We start from the raw sequence: 18,749 nt of genomic DNA, 5'->3' as shown, positions 1-18,749 counted from the left end.
TACCACGTGATCTGATGCTGGTGTGGCCTGCAGGCAGACAAGCACCACATAGTGGGCAGGACAGGAAAAACAGTGTCCAGAGACTTCACAAGAAAGTCTTTCAACCTGCTGGGTCTCGCCCTCAGGGAAAACCAATGCAGGTGACTCTTTCCTCCTAACAGGAGGCCAGCTTGGTCTGGGAAAATCCAGCTGGGGTCTATAATACCTAAGTAGACTGTCCTAATTGGAGGGGGGGAATGGCACCATACAGTCAGGCAAGAAACAAGAAAACAAGAACTGAAAATTTCTCCTCTTTTAAACAAAACCTAAGCTTGAGGTCCAGGAAAAGGTGAACTGAAGGTTAAAGAAGAGGTAGACAGCAAATTCATCCAGCAGGAAGACCGTAGGTAAAAAAGTGAAAACAATCTCCAGAATAAACTGAGTAAGGTAATTAAATGCTTAGACACCAGCAAAAAATAACAAATCACACTAGGAATATTGAAGATATGGCCCAGTCAGAGGAACAAACCAACAATTCAAATGAGATACAGGAGTTGAAATGATTAATTCAGAACATACGAACAGACAATGAAAACCTCAACAAAAACCAAATCAATGAATTGATGGAGGATATAAAGAAGGCAAGGAATGAACAAAAAGAAGAAATCAAAAGTCTGAAAAAACATATCACAGAACTTATTGGAATGAAAGGCACAGTAGAAGAGATGAAAAAAACAATGAAACCTACAATGGTAGATTTCGAGAGGCAGAACATAGGATTAGTGAACTGGAGGGCGGAACATCTGAAATCCAACAAGAAAAAAAATATATAGGGAAAAAAGGCAAATTTAATTCCCAGAGACTCAGGAATTGAATGACAATATGAAGCACATGAATATACGTGTTGTGGGTGTCCCAGAAGGAGAAGAGAAGGGAAAAGAAGGAGAAAAACTAATGGAGGAAATTATCACTGAAAATTTCCCAACTCTTATGAAAGACTTAAAATTATAGATCCAAGATGTGCAGCGTAGCCGAAAGAGAATAGATCCAACTAGACGTACTCCAAGACATTTACTAATCAGAATCTGAGAGGTCAAAGAGAAAGAGAGAATCTTGAAAGCAGCAAGAGAAAAGCAGTCCATCACATACAAGGGAAGCCCAATAAGACTATGCATAGATTTCTCAGCAGAAACCATGGAGGCGAGAAGACCTTGTTCACTGCCCTCCCTCATGGCCCCAGGACTGTGAGTGTGAAAGTGTGAATGTGACTCCTGCTGCTGGAGCTCTGGTGTCCACATGGAGCCTAGACATGCACCGTGAGGCCCTGGCATGTTCCCCCATCTCGGGGCTGTGAGGTGACCAGGGTCCCTGTGCCCGAGGAAATGCCCCGGCTGCACCCCTGGCAGGGTCCTCCATCTGGGGGGCTGTGGGGTGACTGGGGGACTCTGTGCCCAGCACCCAAACATACACAGGCTTGCCGGCTCCTGTCCCAGCTGTCAGCATCCTTCACTCATCCCTTCCTCTGCCTTATGGTTGTCAGGGTGTGAAAGTGTCGGTGCCAGCACCCTTGTGCCCACAGGACAGTGAGGTGCCTGGGTGGGTTTGCATTAGGGAGTCACCCTTTCTCTTCCAGAGAGCTCCTGTCCAGTGACGTGATGACAGAGTTCAGCATGGCTTGCGTCTATCTGCATGAGACTACGAGTCCCAGGAGCAGTTCACAGTAAGCCCTCGTCAGCCTGGGACCCCAGGGTGAGGCCGTGGGTTGCTGGAAGTGTGTGCTTTCCCTGGTGAAGTCCATCGCCTTGGTCTGAAAGGTCTCTGTCCCTCACAGAATGCAGTGGCACTTTAGATGAAGACCCAGCCACATCTCTGCAGCCCTTAAATGGTGGGGTGGAGTCTGCAGTGGGAGGAGCCTGCTGTGTAGAAGGAGGCTGTCATATGTGGTGGAGCCTGCTGTGTGGGTGGAGTCTGTCATATGGGGTGGAGCCTGCTGTGTAGAAGGAGCCTGTCATATGGGGTGGAGCCTGCTGTGTGGGTGGAGTCTTGTCATATGGGGTGGAGCCTGCTGTGTAGAAGGAGCCTGTCATATGGGGTGGAGCCTGCTGTGCGGGTAGTCTGTCATATCGGGTGGAGCCTGCTGTGTAGAAGGAGCCTGTCATATGGGGTGGAGCCTGCTGTGTGGGTAGAGTCTGTCATATGGGGTGGAGCCTGCTGTGTAGGCAGAGCCCCCCATGTGGGGTGGAAGGTGGAAAGCCCAGAGGGACAGAGTGCTGCACGCAGGTGGCTCTGGGACTTCAGAGGAGTGTGGCACCTTCTGCAAGACTGTGTGTGGCCACTTGCAATGGGTAGAGTCTGGTGGGGCCCAGCTACAGACAGGCCAGACTCTCTGCTCAGGATAGATGGAGGCACTTCTGAGCAGGAACTGCTCAAGCAGGATTTTGGAAGCTGGTTGCTGGGTGGGAGCCTGATCGTCTCATCATCCCGCCTGTAGGGAAGCCCCAGCTTCTCTCACAGTGGACCGTTTCCTCACTTCTCCCTGCCACCCCACCATTGCAGTGTGTGCAGCACCCATATGGGATCTGTCTTCCCCATGAGGCCTGGTCTGTGTCATCGGCTCGTCCTCGATCCCAGCAGAGGGCTTAACACTAGCAGGAGCATGGCCCCACCTGGGGCTGGATGCAGTGATGGGTGTGAGTGCCTAGGCCAGTGTGGGGAAAAGCGTGCCATTGGAGGGTGCACAGGGACAGAGGTGCCACCTTGGGTGCAGGGGCAGCAGGGTATGGGCCAGGGTTTCCAGTGTTGTTAAATTGGGACATCTGTGCTGGCGATAGCAAGGAGCCATCTTCACCCTTCCTAGCCCCCAATCCCAGCCTCACTTGGCCTCTCCGCCTCATCCGGCCTCACCCCTGCCGGTGTTGAGGCATCCCCATAGCACCTTATCCTTGAGCAGAGTGCGGCCGGAATACAGGGGTCAGGGTGCATGGATGGGGCAGTGCCCAGTGGTGCTCTACCTCTTTGTCTGGAGCTCATCCAAGAGCACGCCCCTCCACCTGTTCCCTGCTGGAGCGATGGCGCCAGGCCAGCCCGCCAACTCCCTGCTCTGCCGTGCAGCCCTCTCCCGCCAGCCTGGCGCTGTCTGCCTCGTGCTGGACATGGTGAAGTAGATCCTGCACTCCAAGGCGTCCAGGAGGGCTGGGCTGCAGTGGCCCTGGTGGTCATCCTCCCCGCCCCAGCCCCCTGGTCTCTGGCTGTCAGAGGAGGGAAATTGAATTTTTATAAGACTAATAGTGATGGAGCAATGTTTTTTAGCTGAGTCTGATTTAAAAAATAGGCCATTAATTGAGAGAGGAAATTGAAATGCATTTGTCTTGTATGTAAATAGTGTCACAAATATGAATGGGGTCAGAGTCCTGGCCTGTTCCCAGAATGAAGTTGACCCTTCTGAGGCAGCAGGTGGAGTGGGGGCCCTCACTTGGGGGTGCTATTCCTCACCTGAGCCCCCCAAGGCCAGGCCCTACATGCCGTTTGCCCCCACTTTGCCAGGAGGTTGCACCAAAGCTGTACTCTGGCCCTGAAGCCCAGTCATCTCACCTTAAGTGACCGGGCAAGTCTTGTTGCCTCACAGGTATCTGCCCAGGGCCCCCACTCAGCTCCCTGTCCTGCGAACTTGCCAGGCCCCTGCTGCCTGCATGTCCCTGGGAAGCCCGGCACTTGGAGGTTCAGGGGGCTTCTGCAGCTGTCCAGACAGTACACCAAGGCCTAGTTGAGACCATGTGGTCAGGTGGAGGCCTAGGATGTCCCGGCCCTGGGCAGGGGCCAGGGGTTCCTGACGGGGAGGGGAGCAGGCCCATCAGCCCTGGCTCCTGAGAACACCTGCAGCCACCCTGTGGTGGGGAATGAGGCAGCACTCACGGGCTGGCATGGAGCGAGGTTTTCCCTATAGGACTCCATGCTGGATAGCCAGCTCAGCCTCAGAAAGATGAGGCTGGGAGGCCCAGTTTGGGAGAAAGGAAGATCTTCTGGTGGGGGGGTGTTGAGGAGGGAAGGGGCCCAAGGGGTGGGGAGGTGGGGTGTGGCAGGGCGCCCTGCGTGGCTGTTTCTGCAGAGCTGAGCGGGTCCTCCTGGGGCCACTATCCCCTCTGGAATGGGTCTCGGCCCAGTCCAGCCTCTGGGTACTCACTGGGACCTTCCCTTGCGTGGCTTCTCATCAGATCGTGGAGGGCAGCCAGGCCTCAGGGTGAGACCCTGAGCTCAGCACTGTGACTGTGCTTTGTCAGCCACAGCTTGGGTGGGCTTAGGTGAGGCCGTGCATGTGGTGGGCCTGCCTGGGACAGCACCAGGTGTTTGCAGTGCCAGGTGTGGACAGGGCCAAGTGCTAGAACAGTGCTGAGTGCTCAGGAGAGTGTGGCTGGGCAACATTGGGTCCTCAGGACAGCACGGGGTGTGGACAGTGCTGGGTGCTCAGGACAGTGCTGGATTCTCAGGACAGTGCGGGATGTGGACTGTGCTGGCTTCTCAGGACAGCACCTGGTGTGGACAGCACTGCATGTGGACAGTACTTGTGTGTTGACAGCATCTAAATGTTAGCTGCTGCTGCTGCCTGCCTTCCCCTCCAGGCAGCCTGTGCTTGCTGAGCCCAGGCCTGTGCAGTCCAAGGAGTCAGTCCATCCAGTTCTCGTCTGTTACAAGGAGCACTGGAGAGAGATCTGTGTCACTTCACTTGCTTTCGGCCACTGCATCCAGTGGGCTTCACTGCCGGCCCACGGGGAGGACGATGGTGAACGTGAGGAGTGGTGGGCAGTGGGGTCTGTGTCCGAAGTAGAGATTCAGGAATCAGCTAAGGCTTAAGGGCAGTTGTAGCAGAGGCCCCGGCACCCATGTGGTCTGGGTGGTTGGGTCACCGAGATGGCACTGCACACAGCCTTTGGCCCCCATGCTGGCCCTCTTGTTCCCCACCTGGCAGCAGTTAGCTCCGACGTGCCCTCTGCTCCCCAGCTGAGAGTCTCTTGTGGCTCTCATTTCCCTGAGAAAATGCCCACAGCATAATACCGTCAGTGTTTTCCCAGCCTGAGCCCCCTCCCCCAGAGCATCTCTGGTCCCACCTTGGTCCTGGGTCCCAGCCACACTGCTGGCTGCCATGCAGTTCTTGGAATAACCTACATGTTCCTACCCCAGGGCCGATGCTTGTGCTGTCCCTGGGACACTTCCTCAGTGAAAGTGCATGGACACCCCCCTCCCCACCTCCGCGTGGCCTCAACCATGGTGTCCTGTGGTCAGGGAGGCTGCTGGGTGAACGATCTGGAGCAGCCCTTGTAACCCCTTGTAACCCCTCCATCCTTCTGGGGCACTGTGCTCAGTGAATGGGTTTGGGTTGATGGCTGAGTCCCCAGGGGCCGAGCAGTGCTGGGGGTGGGAGGGCCCATGAAGTCCATCTGTGGATTAAATGTGAGTGCCTGTTACCTCCAGCTGGGAGGCAGGGGTCCACGGGTCAACGTGCGTAGAACTAAAAGGTGAGTCAGGTCGAGGAGCCAGATGGGAGCCCTGGGGGTGTAGCTGTCTCAAGTCATGGGCTGGTGAGCTCCCCAGGTGCCGAGCTTGGTATTGGCCTGTCTTGGGAGGGAGGCATCCTAGAATGCTCGTGGAGCCGAGGAGGACTTTCAGGAGGAGGGCAGGTTGTGTGTCCTGGTTGGGGATTGTTCTCTGCCCGGCGGCCAGCCTCCCAAGGCCCTTCCTGTGGCTGCCCGAGAGAATGACTCTGTCCCACAGGGTCCTGGCAGAGAGCCAGAGACCACAACCCATCAGGAAGGCTGTGACCTCTGAGTGGGTGGGCCCAGGGCCAGGGGCTGTACCATTTGGTTTCTGTGTTACAACCTTAAACATGTTGGGTCTCCTGCAAACTTTGGTGAATCAGCACCCCAAGAACATTTCTGTATGGATTCCATATTGAATCACCAGCGAGTTTTTAAGAGTTTCCAATTCTGTCCTCTGACCATTGGAAATAGAACATTATCTTTGTTTCCAGAAGAGAGTCAAAGAGGAAATTGCTGTGCCCTGGAGGGCTCCTGAGAACCTGCTGTGCGCACACCAAGCCCTAACCAACCTCGTGGGTTGTTCGAGGATTCTCCATGGGGCGAGCTGAGCCTGGGGATCCCCACGGTCAGGGAGGAGTGCTCCCCAGAGACGCCCATCTTGAAACCTGGTCCACACCTGCCACACAGATGGGCACCTACCTGGCCTGGACTACTGGGGTCTGGCATCAGTGCAGCTCCAGCAGGGGTCAGGCTTTCTGAGGGTCACCACCCCCATGGTCTCAGCATGCACCTCCCCTGGAGGACCTTTCCTGCTGTTACCCTTGGAATGGGTGCGCCTCCATGGATATGATTCGGTTGAGTCCTTCCCTGGCCTCTGGCACTGAGCGAGTGCGTTGTGGGGTTTGTGACCTTCCAAGGAGATCGCCTGGCCCCCTGCAAGACACGAAACCATGTGGCACACAGAGGGGCATAAAAGACTCATCCCTCCTTCCCGAAGCCAGGACATCAATAGAAGGATACCATGGCAGTGACTTCCCTGGTCCCTGGCTTCCAAGTCGCTGAATGAGGTAGAAATGGCAAGTTTATTTTTGTATGATTTCTTGTCAACTTCTCCAGCTGCAACAGCATGGCATCACCCCAGGAAGCATTGTAAGTGTTCTCTCCTGATTGTCTGACCTAGGAATGTCGAGAGAATGAGAGAAAGGGGCCATGGGGTCAGTCGTGACCCTGAAGCCAGGCTGTCCATTGGGCCTCTCTTCCAGGCCTTGCTCCGGGCAGGGCCGAACAGCTGCAGAGAGACCCTCGGATCCCATAGCTGGAAGTAGGGTTTGTGCTGAACTGAGGCACGGAGTCCAGGGGGTTTCTGCTGAGCCAAGGTAGCCTCGAACCTGTAGGGTGGCAGCTCCTTCCATTGTCCAGGCCACACCATCCCTACTGCGGCTTCTTCCAGGGGTGTTGCTGGTGGTTTGGCCTGGGACAGCCAGTGCCCCGGCCCTACTGACCAGCAGGTGGGCATGTCCCTTCTTGCTTCTATTGGCACCGCCAAGGAGCCTCCTTCCCTGGAGGGCCTGACATCTTTTGAGGGCAGGCTGAGCCCAGAAGACTCTCCCACTCTCTGCAGACAGCTGGGAAGGAACTGTGGGCCCTGTAAATCTGCTCCTGTGCCAGAGCCTCCTGGGCAGCCTTGTGGACCTGAGTTGTGGGTGCTTGTGGTTGTTCAGGACCCTGTAGCAGCATGATGGAATGCCAGTCAGTCTTGTTTGTCTTGAGATGCTTTTCATTACTATGGTGCCCTGAGTTTGGGGCTGAACCCCCAGTGCACCATGAAGCTCCATGCAACCTGGACTGGGAGAGTGCAGGTACTGAGGACAGAGGGAAGGAATGCAGGGTGCAGGTGCCGGGACAGAGGAAAGGAGTGCAGGGTATAGTTCTTCAGAGGAAAGGCAGCTAACTTTCAACTGAGATTCTTTCTTACTTACATGGGTAGCCATGGGGAGGGTGTGGGGGGTGGGTAGAGTATCTCTGCTGGCCTTCTTTCCAGGCCTCTGGGTTCCAACAGGTTTCCCTGGGGTGATTCCTTTCTGCATCTCCAAAGGCCTGGGCTGAGCTGTGAGTGCTGAGATGAGGTATGCTGAGCTGCTTGGATTGAGTGCTCTTATTTAAGCTTCCAGCCAATTAAATGAAACATTCATTGCAGCAGACACTCCTCCTTGCTGACTGCAGATTTGATCAGCAACAGATGAGCTTCACATGCCATTGGCTCATGTCCACAGCAACAAAGCTAGGCATCATCACCTGGTCAAGTTGACACCTGGACCTAACTACCACAGCCAGTACATTCAGGGTTTCTCCCTCAGCTGGAGAGGCACATGGCCAACATGGCAGCATCTGCTGGTTTTCTCTCCAGGCCTCTTGCTTATTGAAGCTTCCCAGGAGGCGTTTTCCTTCTTCACCTCCAAAGGTTACCAGCTGGTGGACTCCGTGGTTCTCTCATCTGGCTGTTGTGGTTCTTTGGCTCTCTCCTCATTCTCAAAAGGAACTCCCTCCAAAATGTCTCCTCTTTATAGATTAATCAAGTCGCACATAGAATGGGTGGAGATGCATCTCCATCTAATGAAATTTAAAACCCAGAATTGAGTGAGCCACATATCTGGACATAACCTAATCAAATTTCCAAATGATAGTACTGAATAGCAATTAGAAGAAATGGTTGCTTCCACAAGATTAGGATTAAAACATGGCTTTTCTAGACGGTGTAAACCCTTTCAAACCAGCACATGCCCCTACACAAGTTCTCAAGCAGAGGTGTGAACTCCTGCAAGAGATCTCTCCAGCTGTCTGCCACAGACTGGCAGTGGATGGGCTGCCCAAGGGGGTGGGTGGGGTGCCAAGTGGGTCTGCACACTCCTGGCTGTGAGTTCCCACACTGCCATGTCCACACCTTGGATGGCCTCTCCCCATGTGGAACTAGAGATTCAGGGCAAAACCATTCAAAGTCTGACTGGTTTCCTCATGAAAATTTGTGGAAACTGAGAAACTGGTTCTGAAATTTATAAGGAAATATCAACAACCTAGAATAGCCCGAACAACTTTGTGAAAGTACAAAACTGGAGGCCTCCATTACCCAACTATGACTTGCCACAGAGCTCAGCTGAGTGAGACAGTGCCAGGCCAGTGCAGGCCAGGTGAGCGACCAGAGAACCGCACCAAGAGCCCAGAGCAAACCTGTAAACAGACAGACTCTTGAGGAACTCACCAGAGCAGGTTCACTGGGGAGGGGACAAAGTTCTCAACAAATGGTGCTGTAGCAGCTCCATGGCCATAGGCAGAAACAGAACCTCGGCCAGGCCTGACAGCAAAACATGTTACAAAATGAACTCAGGTTGACCATAGGCCTAAATGTAAGCTAAAACTGAAAAACTTCAAGAAAACATTATATCTCATTGCATCATTACATCCTAAAAACATGGGTTTGACAAAGAGTCCTTAAATGTTACACTTGAAGCACCAACTAGTGTAAAATTCAAGGTTAGATTCAATTAGAGTTCATCAAAATGGAGCCCATTTGCTCTTCAAAAGACATTTGTAAAAATAAGTAAGCAATTCACAACCTGGGAAGAAAAATTTGCAAACATGTTGAAGAAAAGACTTTTACCTAAACACTGTATAAGTAATGAACTGCCAGAACCCAGTAAGACAAACACCCAGTTAAAGATAGTTCAAAATCTGAATGGGCCCTGTTCTAATTTGCCAGCTGCCAAATGCAACACACCAGGGATGGATTGGCTTTTAATAAAAGGGGATTTATTTTGTTAGTTCTCCAGAGGAACGGCAGCTAACTTTCAATGGAGGTTCTTTCTTACGTGGGAAGACACAGGGCAATCTGCTGGCCTTCTCTCCAGGCCTCTAGGTTCCAACGACTTTCCTCAGGTATTTCCTTTCTGCATCTCTGAAGGCCTGGGCTGAGCTGCAAGTGCTGAGATGAGGTGTGCTGAGCTGCTGGGGCTGTACTATGTTGAGCTCTCTCATTTAAGCACCAGCCAATTAAATCAGACATTGATTGAAGCAGGCATGCCTCTTGGACAACTGCAGGTGTAATCAGGAACAGATGACGTTCACATGCCATTGGCTCATGTCCACAGCAGTATAACTAGGGGTCTTCACTTGGCCAAGTTGACACCTGAATCTACATACCACAGATGCCTCACCCAGAATTCAGAGTGGCAAACCGTGTGTGCGAGATGCTCGGCCTCACTTGTCATGTGGGAAGTGCAGTCAAGGCTGCAATTTCCCCCTAAACACCACTGAGTTTCCAACATTTGTAAAATAAAAAAGACTGATCGTACCAAGTGTGGGCAAAAATATAAGGGAACTGATACTCTCACAGGCTACAGTTGGAAATGGACAGTGGAACCCCACCCAGAGAAGCATCCAGCAGCCTCTTGGAACGTTAAAATATGCCTCTCCCATGACCCAGCCATTCCACTCCCAGGTATTTTCCTAAGAGACATGGAGGCCCACATGCACGAAACTGTTCATCGTTCATGGTTTGGCTTCATTCGTAATCGCTAAACATGGCAAACTACTCAGATCATACTCAGCAGCGAATGGATAAATGCTGTGGTACATCTGTGCTGTGGGACATACTCAGCAGTACACAGGAAAGAGCACCCATAGTATCTGCGTGTGGATGAATGTCAGCATGATGCGCTGCATGGAAGCAGCCAGGGAAAAACAGTGTGTCCTTTGGACTCCATGTCATAGTCGCGAAAAGGCAGACTGCTCCCTAGCAACAGAAAGCAGATCGGTGGTTTCTGGGGAGGGTGTGGGGTGGCAGGGGGAGTGTCACAAAGGGGCCAAGGAGATTTCCTGGTCGCAGACTCACCAGGGTGGGTCCTCAGAGGGTGGGTCCTCGGTGGCAGTTCCTTGAGGGTGGGTCCTCAGGGGGTGGGTCCTTGGGGGCAGTTCCTTGAGGGTGGGTCCCCAGGGAGTGGGTGCTCAGGAGGTGTGTCCTCAGGCAGTTCCTTGAGGGTGGGCCCCCACGGAGTGTGTCCTCAGAGGATGGGTCCTGGTGGCCAGGTCCTTGGGGGTGGGTCCTCCAAGGATGGGTCCTTGGGGGTGGGTCCTCAGAGGCAGCTACTCAGGGGTGGTGGCTGCCCAGACCTGCAGCACTTGGGACCTTGCTGGGCCTATGGATTCCTGGGCCCCACCTGTTCCTGTGGACTCATAGCCTGGGGTAGACCCTCCAGGGACTCCGATGGAATTTGAGCCAGAGTTCTGACCCTCCAACTGCCTCCGCCCCTCGGACAGGTATGCGCTGTAGCCGCTGTGGGGTCAGTCCTCCCAGGCCACCTACCTTCCCTTAGTTAGATTAAGAGCAGTTAATGAACACTTGTGGGTTCCTTCTGTTTAGTATATTTTGTATGTCAGCCTCTTTGTTTTTTTGTGATTAAGAATTGTTCAGAACTAGAGTGTGTTTAGAAAAATCTTGACACGTAGAGTGGATCAGTGCCCCCAGGTTGCTGGTGCCTGCTCGGCAGATGTGAGCCAGGGGCGTCTCTCTTTCCAAGGAGGCGTGCAGAGGACTTCACTATTCCAGGTCTGCTTTCACCATCAAAACTTGCTGTTCCTAAATTCTGACATTTATTCATTGTTTGTCTAGCAGATCTTTCCTGCCACCTTGCTTTGGGGTCACTGGCCTTGCCCGTCCTCACAGGCTAATGGGGGTCCTATGGTATGCTCCAGGGGCCGCGTCCTGGGGGCCATGCCCGGCAGAGCGCTGAGGTTCGGGTCTTCATGGCACCCCATGTCCCGTGCCCCAGGTGCTCTGTTCAATGCCAGGCACCCAGTATGGTCCTGGAGATCACAGACCAGCACCACCCTGGAAACCGGATGCCTCGGGAAGCCTTGGGTGCATGATTGTGGCCAGTGAAGGTTGTCCCATGCCCCCCAGGAGGCCCTTCCCCACAGAATCAGCACGGGTCACAGTTATGATGCACATGGACAGGTGTGCCTCCTTCCGTGTGGCCCTTTGATGGCAGTGCACAGGTCAGATTTGGCACAGTGTGGGCTCTAATTAAAATGTACAGAAATTAAACACGATGCTCCTGCTCTGCCTGAGAGGACGCAGCACTCCTGGATGGGTGTCCACCTGGGCTCTGGGTGCTGCCTGCTGCTGCGTTTCCATGGGTGTCCTTTATGCCTTGAGTGCTGGCAACTGGCAGCTGGGGTGCTCAGCTGTGCTCGGGTGACAGGGAGTGATGGCGGTTGCCAGGCTCACCATCTCCCCCTGGCCCATCTTCTGCTCACCTGCTGCCCGGTCCTGCCTGACAGTTTCCATTCTGGATGTGATTTGGGGAGGTGGTGGCTGCCTTTTCAAACTAGTTGCCAGTTGCTGACATGTACATGCTAATTGCAGGCCATGCCTGTCAGGAGACAGGCCCCATAAGTCAGTGCTGAATCCTAGGAAGAAATGGGCAGCTGGGATGTGGCAGGGAGGGTAGCACCCTAGGATAGGAGGTTAGCAGGGACAGGGGAGGGTGGTGTCCTGGGGGAGGGGTCAACAAGGACAGGGGGTAGTGGTGCCCTGGGGGAGGGTATCAGCAGGGGCAGTGGAGGGTGTCAGCAAGGGTGGGGGAGGGTGTCAGCAGGGGCAGGGGAGGGTGGTGGTGTCCTGAGGGAGAGGACCAACAGGCATAGAGGAAGGGCAACAGGGAGGGAGGGAGATTACCCGGGTCCTGAGGGTTTCATTTTAAATTGGGGCCTGGTGGGCGACCTCCTGTCCGGACATCAGCTAGGCTGCACTTGCTGGGGCAGCCTCCTCCACAACTACAGCCTCTCTGCAGTGGGCGGGGCCACCTCCCTTGTCTGAGCTCCTGCCCCAGACTGTTTTGTCCTGGAGCCTGCAGGTCAGGGGTGCTGGAGGGTCTGTCCTTGAGATGCATTTGCCACACAGTATCCTTGTTTGTTTGGTTTTTAAGAATCTTGGGTTAGAAAACAACAGAGTTTTTAGCTTGTCTTTTATTTTATAATTACCTGTTTTATTAACACACTGCTCTAATTGGTTTATTTCTCTGTAGGCCTGTGACACTGAACACAAATAAATCATAGTATTATCTATTTAATTATAATGACAATTTTGAGTTGTAGATTTAAGGGATTTTTCTTCCAGGCAGTTCAGTTCACTTTATAAACATTAGCCAATGTTTCCAACTGCTGTCTTTGTGTGAAAATAATGATTCCATTTTATCAAAATTTTATCAAAATGGAATACTGAAAGTTTCTGGATTTTTCCCCTCATCTGTCTCGGGACTTGTTCCAGGAACTAGAGGTTTTGATCTCATTGAGCATCTGCTTGATGTTCACTAATTTTAATGCCTTTTTCTGTATCTTTTAGCAGTTCATCCTTGATTTTGAATTGCTCCCTCTGTGCCTTAGGGTGGCCTAAGCCTATGGGTGGTGGGCATTGAGAGGATCCTGGGGCTGTGCTGAGCAGCCATCCCGGGGGCGCCGGCCTCTGCCTGCGCTGAGCTTCAGAACCTGAGGCTGCACCTTGGAAGCTGCACGTGCTGGGAGGGCCTGTTCCTCCCGCCGGCCTGGGGCTGAGCAGGTTGGCCGGCGGGGGGGGGGGGACCGGGCGGTGTCCTCGTGAAGGCCATCGAGGGGGCCCAGGCCAAAGGAAAAGCGCAGATGGCGCAGGATGCAGCCAGATGCCTGGACAGCGTGCTCCGAGGAGGAGCCAGGGCTCTCTTTTACAACATTCCATGGAGTCCTCCCTGGTGGGACAGACCAGGCTGGCCTCGGGCACCCCAGGCACATGGTGCCTGCATGCCCTCACTGCTCTGTTATTCCCATATTCATCTTTTCAGGGCTGGGGCACAGAACAGCCTCGGCCTGAAATGACCTTTATTGCCTGTTGTTTTTCTACATGAGTAGTTGACAATGTGAGACAAGGAGGGGCATGCCTCCTGGGTGCTGACATAACTAGCCGCTCATAACGGCACTTTCCATGAACTGTGCATCCTCACCTCTCAGGCTCAGGGACAGCTGACCCTTGTCCCCCAGGCCTGCTTGTGCTGACGCAGTCTGTTTCAGACCCAGAGTCGGGACACTTCTCGGCAGCCACAAGTAGGTTTCCCTCCTCCAGGGCCTGAGGCACACCAGAAAGGGCTCTGAGGGAGAGCAGGTCCGAGTCCATGAGAGGAGCAGCAGGTGGATGGCTAGACTGAGGACAGCTCATTCCATCCTCCCTCCTGAAAGCCTGGGGTAATATCCAGTGGAAACCCAGAAACAGCCCCGTCCCATCTCTTGGTTCTTTTGGTTAGTGTCTGTTAATGACCCTCCTTTTTACGTCTGTCCATCCTCCCTACCCTGAGACCCACACAAAATCCTCATGGTGGGTTTGCGTCTTTGAAACGATCCTGGTTGGGTAAAGGTGTTAGATCTGACTCTGCTTTGGTGCTTGCATGTGCAACTGGGTCCAGGCTCATGTGTCCCTTTGGAAAGACCCTGTGCGGCCTCTGCTCTCACCCCCAGCACCAGTGAGGCACCTTCCCTTGAGTTGGTGCTGCAGAGGGTGTGCTGGCCGTTGGGTCTGGGAGTCACCAGCTGTGCCAGACCTTCATTTTACCAGCTAGGTGCCAGCTGTGGCGTCAGCTTCGCAGAGCTGTGAGGACGCACATTGCTGGGTTGCAACCCCAGCTGGTCCGTGAAAACCAACCTCCATCCTCGCTTTCCTTTTGCCAGTTCCACACCCCCTTCTCTGGTACCCCCCATTTGCTCCAGCTGGGGGCGGCCTGGGGCCTCAGAGCGAACTTGCCTGATGCAGCACCTGCACGGGCACTTCCGTGTGATGGGGAAGGATGCTGAAGGCCAGGTCACGGGAGCACAGGGACCCTGGCCATTCCATGCCACTATGCCAGTTTCATCCAAAACAGCATGGCAGATGACAGAGCAAAGCCAGCAGCCATGTTAGACTCAGGCGGATGGACAGAGCCATTTTGTAATCAGCTGTGAGCTTCTCAGCTTCTCAGTCGGGTTTGAGCTGTGCGTGGGGGTGCATGGACAGGAGGGTACTGGGACTTCCCAGTGGCGTGTGGATCCTCTGCTGAGATTTATCCCTGACAGGCCTTCTGCCTCCAGGTGCTTTCATTCTGAACCACTGCAGACGGCGATTTTCTGGTCCATTTCTTTTGTAGGCTTTTCCTTTGAGTTCAGGTATTGGGTCCCGTGCCCATCTGCTCTCAGCCCCCGTGTCGCGCGGCCAGGCCCGGGTCCCACTGCCCTCTGCCCATCCCCTCAGGCTTTGCGATTTCTCACTATCGGGGGCCTCCTTATTCTGCATCATGAAGTTGTCTGGGGATGGAAGCTCAGAGCAGGGTCACATTTAGAGGGACAGGCATGAAGAATTGATGAATGTGCCTGCGGGGCCACCCACCAGCCCTGCATCCCCAGGTTCAGGTCTGCACACGGCAGTGAGGCTTATGCCACAGGCAGGACTGGCACCCCACCACAGGGTGCCCTGCCCGTGCTTTGGCCACGTTCACTTATCCCTTCAGTGTGTCAGTCGGATGCTCCTAGTCCCGGGTAGAGAGTTTGCTTAAGAACCAATCACTTTCCTTACAGTGGTACCTATTCCTCTTTGTCAGTTTGAGAAGGAAATTTCTGTATGTTTAAACTTGGTTGTTTAATTCGTGCCGTGTCTGTGGCGGCCCTAGAGGTGACAGTTCTGCCTGCAAGCTCTGGGCACCAGGCCTCTCCTGGTCTGGGCATGGGGCATGCATGGCTGCCTTCCCCCCAGGGTTGGGCCACGGGCTCTGGCTGTGTTCGAGTCCCAGGAACATCCAGGCTGAGCCACAGCCACTGGTCTCATGTCAGAGCTGCCACCTCTCCATTTTCTAGCATGTGGATGACCTAAAATAGACGCTTCTGAATTGTGAGCGGGAGCCCAGGCAGCCGTCCCAGCCACGTGGCACCTCATAGAAGCAGCCGATGGGTCCAGGTCCTGGGCAGCTGCTCACGCCGCCCTCCTGCCCTCATGGTCGACTCTGGGGCTCTGTTCAGTCGCGCCAACCAAGGACCGTTACGGCTCCCGGAGCTCTTCCTGACCCCAAGGCCAGGCACTTCTTGTGTTTCTACATTTAAAGATTCTGTGACTTTCAACTTATAAGATCCAGTGGGGGCAGCTCTCTGCTGTTTGGATCAATGGCTGTGTCCAGTGTGGGGAGGGGTGCCTGCTAGGGAACATGCATCCTATGGCCCGAGGCCCTGGGCACCTGCTGCCTGTTGGCTCTGCGCGCTGTGCCGCAACCTGCCCTCAATCGGGAGATCCTGTGTCAAGGGAGATGTGGGGTGCATGGGGTCACTTGCTTTTAAAATGTCTCGAGTTTAAAAACAGTCACTTCCCTTGGCAGTTCCATAAGAAGGCACTTGCATGTTTCCCTTGACAGCTGTTCACACAGTGTGTACATGTGAGGGCCACATGGGTTTTGTCTTTCATTTTGATTTTAACTACTAAAACTTGCTCTTTTGCTCCCCAAATTGGAGGGAGGCAGGTGGTGAGAAGACCCTGTTCTTGAAGAGATAAAGTCATTCTCAGCCCCAGGTTTGCTTGTCTGGAAAGCTCTGTGGATGTCAGAAGCCTGGGCTGTTGGTTGACTGTTCTGACCTGCTCACCCGAAAGTGTGCGTGAGCTCCTCTTCCCCTTTGTGGGGCCCTGAGACAATGGACTCCCTGCTCCCGAACCTGCCATTGCTCCACAAATGACGAGGCATCTGGGGGGCCTAACAGAGGTCTCATGGTGTTTGGGCTCTGGTCCCCACAGCCAGGGTATATGCTTCCTCGTTGTTGCTGCTCCTGGAGATGGGTGTGCAGAGGCAGGCCCGGGACTGGGCCTGATCTTTGGGGGCCATGGGCAAGCAGTATTCCAGGTCCCGGGGTCTCTGGCATCCTGTGGGTGTGTCACAAGATGCTGCGGTTGCTGAGTGGCACTGTCCCGTGACATCTGGGACTGACCCCCTCACCTCCCCTGTCACCCTCCTGGACCCCTCCTGGCCCATGACCCTGGACAAGCCTGGGTGGGCCTTCCCATCGCATCCACGGCATCAGCTCAACCCTGCCCGTGGCACCGCAATGCACTGCGGCGCACAGGATGTAGGCACGGCCGTCCGCAGCCCCTGTCCTGCCCCACCAGGCCCCTCCTTGCCCATCGAGCACCCCCTCACCCCCACTGGGGCACCCTTTACCATGCTTCAGGGGTGCTCTGTTCAGCCAGGTCCAGGAGGGCAGGGCCAGTGGCTGCTCGGCTGGGCATGGCCGTTCTGGGGCTCTGACACCCTGCCGGCAGCGAGGGCCTCCCTGGGCACCACTGGGTCTCCCGTTCTGAGTAGGTGCTGCCAGAGGTGAGCAGGCACGTAGCTTTGAAAGCTGTTGGTGGCTGTGGACCGAGAGGCTATGTTTTCAGTGGAGGGTACAGCAGAGCTTTTATCTACCACGTAGCCCTTTAGCAGCTGAAGGGAGATAACTTTGCAGAGGCACACGCCCTTCCCACGCTGCAGGCTGCCTTCCAGGTTTCGTCACTCTTGGCCATAAACACTCTGTCTCTGTGCCTTTCCCTCGACATGGCTCTCACACAAGGCACACATTCCCCACAGACCTGTGTTGTGCTGAGCCCGACTGCCCCACTCCCGAGCAGGGAGGAGAAGCTCACTTAGTCCCTTGGTTGACCGTCTGATGGTCCCAGAAGCCAAGTACCCTGGGTGCTGCTTCTAGAAGCTAAAGAGAAATGGTCCTAGGACATGGAAGGACTGTGCTTCCGTGCGAAGGGCCCCCCCCCCAGCAAATGCCACTCCTGCCATAGGGATGGGCACAGCCAGAGATGCAAACCATAGCCCGGCTGAGTGGCAGCTATGGGGTTTGTACCCACCATCCCTGTGCCCCTGACTGCCGAGGGTCCTGCCCTCTGCCTGGGTGCACATTGGGTGGCATGCCTGCCCTCCAGCTCAGTGAGGAATGGGCAGTGTGGCAGAACAGATGTCAGAGGGCACAGGCCTGGGGTCTGAAAGTCTCACCCACTTCTCACAGCCCACTGTCTGGTTGGAACATCTATTTGTCAGCCAAGCAGGTCTGTTCACCAGTGTGTGTCCCCGGCCTGGGCTTGTGTGACCTCTTTGTCCTTTGCACTCAGGGTCTACCATGAGTGCCCCTGTGTCCTCGTTGAGGCCTCAGTCAAAAGTGGTCTCAAGAAAGATCACTCAAAACTCCACACACTTAGTGGAGAGCAGCCGCCTCCCATCTGCTGCCTTTTCACGGGTCTGTTCAAGTGAGGTGTCCCCACCATCCTGGGAGAAATTGTGGAGGTTAAAATGAACAGGACCAATCCAGGTGAGAGGAGGATGCCAGTATGGGGCAGGGCCTCCTTCTGGGCGATGCAGGGGCATGCCCAGGCTTGCCGCCCAGGACCCAGGGGTGACCTGTCCTCAAATGCTTGGTGGCCCCCTTGCTCCTCACTGCCCAGATGGCAAGACATTGGGAGCTGCGACGCAGGAAACAAAGTCTCCAGGGGTTCTGTGGGTGCCCTCAGGGGTTGCTGGACAAGTGAAAGCCCCCCTTTTGAACCATGCAGGGCTGGCCTGCTCAGGATGGTTGGCCGAGTTCTTTCCAGTAAGCTGAAGAGGTGGCACCATGCTTCTTATAAGGGCCACTTCTCCTTCAGAGGTCCCTTGGTGGGGAAAGACAGAATCTGCAGACCTGGCCAACCTTGTGTCCTTTGTGCCCTTGACCTTAACTCTTCACCTCTGCTTTGGTCGCAACAAGCCTGCTCAGTTTTTAACAAAGTCTCTCGTGAAGTGCTATCATCGTATGAATGGAAAACTCTTGCAAACTGTCTCATCTTGGGGGTGGCCCTATGCTCCCCTTGGGACATACCTACAAGCCCCTTTTCCAGGGCAGGGCTGGGGTTCTGCACATCATGACGCATGATGATTTTTATCTGGGAGCAGCCATAGGGACTCTCCCCTGTTTTGTGTGGTGCTTCTTTAAGAGAACAGCGAAAATGGCGCCGAGTGCTTTCTGCACCTTCCCTCAGGTCTGCAGAGCAGTGTGAGGGCGGCCGAGGGGTTGAGCGTCTCCCCATGGTGCAGAGAGCAAGGTCCACGGAGCAACACTGCTACGTTCTGTAAAAACAGAACAAAATGGTCACCTACCCATGTGTTTTTTTTTTTGGCTTTTAACAAAAGGGGA

General features: G+C 54.4%; 1 protein-coding gene across 30 annotated transcripts in view; it reads left to right on the top strand.

Moving 5' to 3' along the window:
* The window catches only part of LOC143673947 (uncharacterized), a 405,211-nt gene that overhangs the window by 55,037 nt on the left and 331,425 nt on the right, over positions 1-18,749 (top strand). For 23 of the 30 annotated variants that reach the window (XR_013170773.1, XM_077149097.1, XM_077149104.1 and 20 more), the window contains one exon: positions 1,613-1,699. The exons of 2 other annotated variants lie outside the window; for them this stretch is intronic. The gene's annotated coding sequence lies outside the window, so the exon portion shown is untranslated. 5 more of the 30 variants (XM_077149121.1, XM_077149120.1, XM_077149092.1 and 2 more) reach the window with 5 other exon arrangements.

Source organism: Tamandua tetradactyla, chromosome 2, assembly GCF_023851605.1.
Source record: "Tamandua tetradactyla isolate mTamTet1 chromosome 2, mTamTet1.pri, whole genome shotgun sequence".
Taxonomy (NCBI): Eukaryota; Metazoa; Chordata; class Mammalia; order Pilosa; family Myrmecophagidae; genus Tamandua; species Tamandua tetradactyla.
This window is presented reverse-complemented; position numbering and strand designations above follow the sequence as displayed.